The sequence below is a fragment of the Dermacentor albipictus genome, chromosome 1, assembly GCF_038994185.2.
Source record: "Dermacentor albipictus isolate Rhodes 1998 colony chromosome 1, USDA_Dalb.pri_finalv2, whole genome shotgun sequence".
NCBI classification, from domain to species: Eukaryota; Metazoa; Arthropoda; class Arachnida; order Ixodida; family Ixodidae; genus Dermacentor; species Dermacentor albipictus.
This window is the reverse complement of record NC_091821.1, coordinates 260,605,950-260,613,838: the sequence shown is the minus strand read 5'-3', so window position 1 is coordinate 260,613,838 and position 7,889 is coordinate 260,605,950. Positions and strand designations below refer to the sequence as shown.

The following is a 7,889-nucleotide window of genomic DNA, read 5'->3' as shown; positions in this document are numbered from 1 at the left end:
GAGAGAGAGAGAGAGAGAGAGAGAAGGATAAATCAAAGACATTTGGCTAGCCTCACTGGGCGAATGGGAAAGGGGAGGAAAAGATTAAGAGAAGGTGATAAAGGTGGGCGTAATTGATGGCGACTCAAACGGCACGGAGGAAGCGTACTCCCTTGCCGCGGGTGCGAGCCCTGATAAAAGCCACGATGCGCACAGACAGCACCACTAAAAGGTCTGACCATTACGTCTAAGTAGACTCTGTAATTATAAACCTAATAGAACAACGTACTAATGCAAACGTGCTAGAACTATCCCCTGCATTAGTTTCCCAAAGCAGCTGGCAAGTGCAGCATGACGGCACGACGCCTTGCTAGGCTTGAGGAGCGGAATCAGCCGACTTTTCTTCGATTCCTGTGAAACGACGCTAATTGAGGGCAACGCTACAAGCTAACAATGCCACTGACATATCATTAAACGTCATTTTGACATTATGACTAAAGTAGCGTGCATTAACAACGACGTGAGTCAACGTTATGACTTAAATAGCTAACATTTAATTAGACCAATTATACGTTCGAACAGGCGGCCAAGTGTTACAGTTTGTGAAATCGAACAAATGAGGTAACACTTCCTTGTTTCGAACGAGTACAAAAGAATTGTAAATATTCAAAGTGAGCTGTGAGGTTTTGAATTAGGTATAAAATAATCTTGAATAGACAAAAGCTAAATTAAAGGAGTTTCTCCTTGAACTTTTCTTTGCAGAAAATGAGAGAGAGAGAGAGAGATGTCACAGTCACGTGTACACAACTGCCCAATCAAAACGCAAGAAAAAGTAGAAAAGTAAATACTGTTACTTTTCTCCCTGCGCCAACCCGTCCATCAGCCTCTTACCGCGCGCCTCCAGCGCTCGCTCGCGCTCCCTGCTCGGCGGGCCCGGCCACGCGCGCTTCCTTCGCGGCGCGCGCGAACTTCGCGCGTTCGGCGGACGCGCACAGAGCGCGCGCAAAAAAACGCTCTCACCCGCGCTGCCTCTCCCCACCACCGAATGGTGCGCGTCGCGCGAGCGCAGCGCGCCTGCGCGTCGCGCATCCTTCCGCCTCCTCCTTCGCGTCGAGGAAGGTTCGCCCGCCTCGCGCCGACCCGGGGTTCAAATCGTGCGGTGAGCTGCGCCCGTGCGCCAGTGTCCAGTGGGCGCCGTCAGCGCGCGCAGACGTCGCCGTCTCCCGCGCTTGTCCCGCGCGAGCACGCGGTCGCCGCACCCGCCGCCGGTGTCAGCTGTTGCAGTGCCACGCTTGCTTCCTCTTCACCAAGCGGACGCACCATCCCCCTGCACCGGTGAGGGAGTGCACGTGTTGTGTGGCCGACTCGCCCTTTTTTTCTCTGTCTCTGTCTTTGTGGTCTTTCAATCATAATGACGGAAGTATTTCGAATAGTGGCGCAACTAACAACAGTTGAGTCGACTGGCTCGAAGTCCGAACTCGGCACCAGTCTGCTGTGCTGCCTTATTATTTTATTATTATTACGAAGTGCTCATTGACCCTGATCCTTTTTTCTCCTACCATTTACGAATCGGCAGGGATCTTACTAACTCAGCAGAATAGCGCTCTGTAAGAGTGCGAGCAGGACTTCCTTAGTGGTACCACGAACGCACACAAACGAGTGAAGAAACACAATAAATTGTGTTTCTTCCCTCCTTCCGGTCGATTCGTGATGTAGATCCCGAAATTTCACCGTTAATCATACTCGTTTATTAAGAGACGTGCCGTAGTATGCAAGAAGGCGTGGTGGAGGCGCTAAGAGTTGCCGAGAACGTGAATAGTACCCGAGGCGATTGCAGTTTGGCTTGAAATACAAATCAGACGAGTTCTTCCTTTTTAATTTTTTGTTTTGTTTTTGTTTGCTCATCTTGAGAATGGTGGTGTTCAGACGATGGTCACTAAAGACGATAGTTTGTCAGAATGACACGTTTTTCTGGGCCGAAGGGTGGACATTGAGGTATCCAGTGTAAATTCAAAACAATGTGCCACTGCTAACTGTTGTTACCCGTCAGCTGCATTAGGGAGACCCTCTGGTAGTCTTTAATGCTGAAGCTCTTATTGTATAATTTAGATTGTGTTGCCTTCGTCGATGTGCCTCATTTCTCCGGCAGAGCTTCGATAAACTGCGGTATTCTGCCTGTTGGTGCAACCAGTATGCCCGTTGCGTGTCCCAGTAATAATCACGCTGCCCGACGAGTGACTTTCTTCGCGTCATCCATGTGCGTCGCTGGCAAGAGAGCCTGCATAGCCATGCTTAATACGTTTTTAATCTGTCTCGTCCCACTGAGAACATCTTATGTGCGTGCTGTCACTCCATCCACTCTGTCTGCATTGTGCGCGTTCGGAAAGTGCTGTGCTTACTTCATGCTGGAAAAAAAAAATACCGCCAGATTGCCTTTAATGTCCTTTTGCATGTTGTTAAAATTCCAACATCAAATGCGGCGCTTGAGTCATATATCACCTACTGAAAATGCTACGCTGTCGCTGTGTCCGATTGCATGTGATGACATTCAATCCGATGCGAGCAAAAAATCGGCTTAATCTAACTAGCCCCTTTTAATTTTTACGAAACTTAGAGAAGGAATTTCTCCTCCCCAAAAGAAATCTGCCTGGAAAGAGTGGCTTTTGATTGCCCTTTATTGCGTCCATAATGCGCAGTTGCAATGAATAGCACCATGATTATTAGGATGTAACCTATTTCTTTTTCAATTGAATTCTTCTCGAGTCGCGTTGTTAGGTCGGACCTTGCCTCAGGCTCTTGATCTCAAGATGAATGTTCACCGACAGAAGTTGCTTGTTTCATGTGGATCGAAAAAATGAGTCGATACTGGCAACGTCCAGATTTTTTACGCTGTTTGCGAACATTGGCATTCATTCAGACTTATTGGTAACGTCTCGTAAAACAAAACAAAACATATATATGTACATTGCAAATGTCTCTACGAGCATTGCCAGTTCCACGTCCAGAATCATTGCCGTCTTCGCGATCGTTCTACCTAGTCGATATAGAATCATCATTTCCTCGAGCAAGAGCCCGTAGAACAAGACGACTCCGCTTATTTTCGACGCTTTCGTTGCCTAACCCGGACACTAAGACATCCTCCGTGTTCTTTGATGGAGCCTCACATGTAGTTTAAGAAACAGCCGCCTTTCACTATGATTTCTACGCACCTCATTTCCTCGAGCAAGAGCCCGTAGGACAAGACAATTCCCCTTCTTTTGGACATTTTCGTTGCACAACCCGGGCACTAAAACATCCTCCTTGCTCTTTGATGGCGCCTCATATGTAATTTAAGGAACAGTTATCGTTCTACGATTTGTGCCCGCTTGCAAACTGTGAACGCCTTTCTTCCTTCTCCTCTTTCAATACCCTTTCCCCCTTCCCCTGTGCAGGGCTCTGCCCGGTTAACCTCCCTGCCTTTCCCTTGTGACCTCATCTGCACGCTTTCCTCAAATGCAGGAGACATAACACCTGAATGCGCGCACTACGTGGCACTCGTATAATGAAGGCTCTCATGATAGAGGCCTTTAATATGAGGCTTACTTTACGGCTTCAATTATTATTTTTTTAGTTCCTCTTGATCTCTTTCCGCTTGACAGTCACGAAATAAAATCAAAGTAGCAGATCTTCAGCCGGATTGTTCTGATATATTGGCTTACATTTATGCGAATACTATTCGCACCGGTGTTGCAAATGTAAACGGCGAGTAAGAAAATGCTGCTGCCTTGTAGCTTCAGCTTCAGTTTCTCCCTTCAGCAGGGAAAAAATCGCCACTCACTCCCAAGTGCAGCACGAAGATAAAAAAGAAAGCACACACAGATTCCTCGCAAAGGAGTTTCCCACTTGGGAAAAATGTGCCCTGGCTCTGCGATCGAGCCCGGGACCAATGCCTCTCCGAGGTGGTCTGACAGTCTAGCAGACCGCAGCGCGAAGCCGAGTTAGTCGACAACTCAAAGAGCAGGAACGCTTACTTTCGGGCGAGCGGCGATTTTTGAGGTGAAACGTTCTTTGCCTTCTGCTTTGACTTTCCCGCTGCTTTTGGATGCTACTGCTGGGCGATAAGCTGGCCGTTTTGCCGATAAACAGCTTCAGTCACTTGGTGTGTGTGCCCGAATAGTCAACTTGGGCCACTTGGAATGTGCAACTTGGCATATGAACATTTCTAGCCAGTGCCCCAGAAAGGGTACGTGCCACTATATGAATGTGCCCAGCAATAGGCAAGAAGTGAGGAAGTCGGCCACAGAAGCAGCCGAATGGGGAAAAAGAAGTTAAGCGAACAAAATAGGATCAGAGCGTGCATTGAGAGAGTAGCGTTGAGGTACATAGAAGTGAATATGAAATGGAAGTGAAGAAAGCTTCGCTTATAACCGATTCCCACGTATGCGTGGAACCCACAATTTTTTTTTCTCTTTCATGAAACTTTCTCCATCTTGAGGATCTCGGAAGAGCTAAATTGCTATTCAATGCTCTTCATAAGGTGTCGCCACCAGCAGCGTCTACTGCGGGTCCAAGCGTAACGACAACGCGGAAAAGGCAATACAAGCGCATCAAGGTAGAACTTTCGTGTCGTCACCTACTGCGACGAGTACGCTAGAGGCACTGCACGTCACATTTGCAGACGTCTGAACACCGCAAACGACGTCGAGTCCACGGGGGCCACGTAAAAGAGCGTCCCCGTGCCTCCTCAATGGCACGGGCGACTCGCCGCAAAACTCTGACGTGGACCCGTCGGCGTACGTGCCTATGCGGTACCGGGTAACTGTAAAGAGCAGGTAAGCGCCGTGCCCCCACCACGTATTCGTCGTACTGCCATCATTCTTCGCGCTCGCCAAACCCCTTCATTTCCTGCGTGAAAAGGGCTTGACGCAATGCCTTCGTCGCACATAGCGCTGAAGAAGCGTCGTCACCGGCGAAGCCCTCCTTTGAAAAATCGTTTTCACAGAACCGCTTTGACGGCGGTTGCTGTCGATATCGGCGTGGGAAACCGCCGCCTTTGCGTTCTGGATGCCATGAGTCGCCTCGTTCGGTGACGCTCGCACACGGGTCCACTGTTTGGGGTTCTTCAAGCCATAGCGGGAAGAGGCGCTATCTCTGCTACGCTGCAGGCATACGGCTCAGCGCCGTGCGGACACACTTCTCACATACCTGAACGAAATGTGGCCGGCACCGCCGCTAGCGATCCTCTCTGCCACTTGACGATTTGACAGAGTTTTCGGTGCCGTCTCCGACCGTACATCCGTACGTCTCCGGCCGTACATCCGACAAGTAGAAGCCGGCAATAAAATGAAAAAAATATCATGCAGCTGAGCTTAACACACGAAATCATCCGTGAGCACAAAAGGGCGCACGATACAAATTAAAGTGCTCAGCAAGCCTTAGAAGCGTCCAACTATTACAGCAACTATAGCCACTTTAATATGCGTATAATGACTGCATTGGCGTGGTCCAATGGCCCGTTGCTTTCAATTTCTACAGTGTATATTACAGTCACTGCAGCTTTATCGTATCTCATGAGGATATTGTATTTCCAAGATTTTATGGGGTCCGTGTACACTCATAATGGAAACTAACTTGCTTATGGAATTGTTACGTTTGTAACTAACCCCCTGAACAATAATGGAAATAAGCGTTGCCACTTGTTGCGTCAATGTGGGTCTATAACAGAGAGAGATTCCTTCGTTTCGGAACATTCCTGGTTTTACAGCTGGGAGTCATATCTGAATCTTTATCCCTGAACGACTATACTCTAACTCCGAAGCAGATAAACAAAACAGTGGATGTACTGCAGCTATGCTTTTTACGAGGTCGTCACCGCGGTCTTGGCTGTCTTCCATGCCACATATGGTGCAACGCAGATGGCGGAAAATTCAGGTGTGGTTGCACAGAGTGTGTCTGACTGTTGTCGCTCGGCTTGCCACTGAACTACGGCGTTCTCTTGCTGAGAGCCCGAAACCTTGAAGGATAGTTTTCGCTGCCTCTACGGATTGGAGTTTGGGGGAATTTTGCGCCTCAAGTCTGCACTATGGTTCGTCAAAGACGCCGTAGACGAGATATAGGCGCGCCGAAGGGGCAGTTCACGGCGTTCTGCATGACGTCCCTGACGAAACGCCCCTACCGTGGGCCTGAGCCGATCGTGTCACTTTGTGCCCAGTGGTGGGAAGCGATACCCCCTACAGTGTATCAGCTACAAAGTATACTCCTGGCCTACTACACCGCCAGGTGTTGAGTTGGGCCGAATGTGAGAAAATCGGTGGCGCATCCATCCTTTGCAAATTATTGGCGGCGTTATAGTGGCGATTAGCAATCTGTCTTATTACTGGTATGCAACTGGTGATGATATGCTTCATGATGTGATGATCATTATGATGATTATTGTATCCCCACGCTGTATACCCATGCCGTCCGCGAATTACAAAATCCTATGGCCAGATCAGCAGACACACGAAGTGGCAATCTCGCTGCCAACCACAATGTCGAATGATACCACAACACAGTGTATCTTGCCTGCACTGCACTCGAACCCCACATATTCCTGGCGCCCCGGCTGCGACTTCGTTGCAATGGCACTCCATCAGGCGGTCGCGCTTCATTATATATCAAGCTCCGTGTGTCACCTTGGCACATTCATCCTGGTGAATTGGACAAGATCATATATGTGCCGAAGTTATATATGTGCGGGAACATGGCATGTACCCAGTGACCTGCATTGTCTACTAGGCCAGACAGCAGCCAGCAGCAAGTTGTCTACTTGGGCACATATATCCAGTGGCCCATGTTGCCTGTTCGGCGAGACAGCAGCCAGCACACACCTAGTGGCCCAAGCTAGTGGACAACTTGGGTCACTGGGCATGTGAAAGAGGTTAGATGCATGCCGCAAGTGGGTGAGGTTCCCAACAAGTGGCAATCGCTTAAAAAAAAGAAAAAGGCACATACGTTGAGCTCTCTGTTTGCGCCGAGGAAGAAGGAAAAAAAAGCTATTACCTTTCGAAGACCATAAGTTGTCTCCCTTACATGGTCTTTTTTTTTTTTTCGTGACCCATATGTTCCTTTTGCGCGCGAAATATCGCTGATTGCGCATACCTCTACGGCTCCGAGCGAGCAAGCGCTATCGCCGGCCATGCGTTGGAAGCAGCGCTGAGCGGACGTGGGTACGAACATTACCATCTTTTATTTTTTGCTCGCATGCGGGTGGGGATGTGGGTGTGACTGCAGTGTACGCTCCGACAAACACTCGCATATCCAGCACGCTATACCGAAGTCTACCACGGCTGAGCGCCGTTCGCGTGGCCTGCGCTGAATGAACGAGGCGGAATCGTGCAACGCGTTTCTCGAGCTCCGAACGAGGCGACTAATAAAAAAAAAACAGATAAATCTTTCGTGAGCTATAGCCGCTCATCCCTCGCACTGAGGCGAAGATATTGCCATGTGCTCTGCGCATCTTATTTTATTCAAACGGCGTTTTATGCGTTCCGAGTTCTGAGCGCACTCTCAAGTCAAACAGTCAGCCTGTCGATTGAATTTCTTAGTTTTTTTTTGTGCCGCGAGAGTCCTTAAAGCATAAATATTAAAGAACCTTCGCTTTATCGTTCCAGCGCTTTCGCGAGCAGTCTCGTGCGGAACAAGAATGCATAGGGGTGGCGTGCTGCAGCATTCAAGTACAGAGTGGATATCTTCAAGTTCTCTGGCCAAGCCAATGCTTCTCTGCGGCCATTGGTCTCAACAGCGGACAAGTGCGAAAGTCGCACGGCGGTCAGCCAAGTGTGGCTTACGGGGGCAGTTGTTAATTATGCTGAATCTCCAATGTACCAATCGCTTTTGCGACGCTGATGGCCATGTATAAACGCACTTCAGTAGCCTCCTTTCTTGTCATT

General features: G+C 49.0%; 1 protein-coding gene across 7 annotated transcripts in view; it reads left to right on the top strand.

Moving 5' to 3' along the window:
- Positions 1-1,144: 1,144 nt before the first annotated feature.
- The window catches only part of LOC135902899 (neuropeptide F receptor-like), a 424,407-nt gene continuing 417,662 nt past the window's right edge, over positions 1,145-7,889 (top strand). For all 7 annotated transcript variants that reach the window (XR_011511175.1, XM_065433213.1, XM_070531292.1 and 4 more), the window contains exon 1: positions 1,145-1,314. The gene's annotated coding sequence lies outside the window, so the exon portion shown is untranslated. The remainder of the gene's footprint in view (positions 1,315-7,889) is intronic.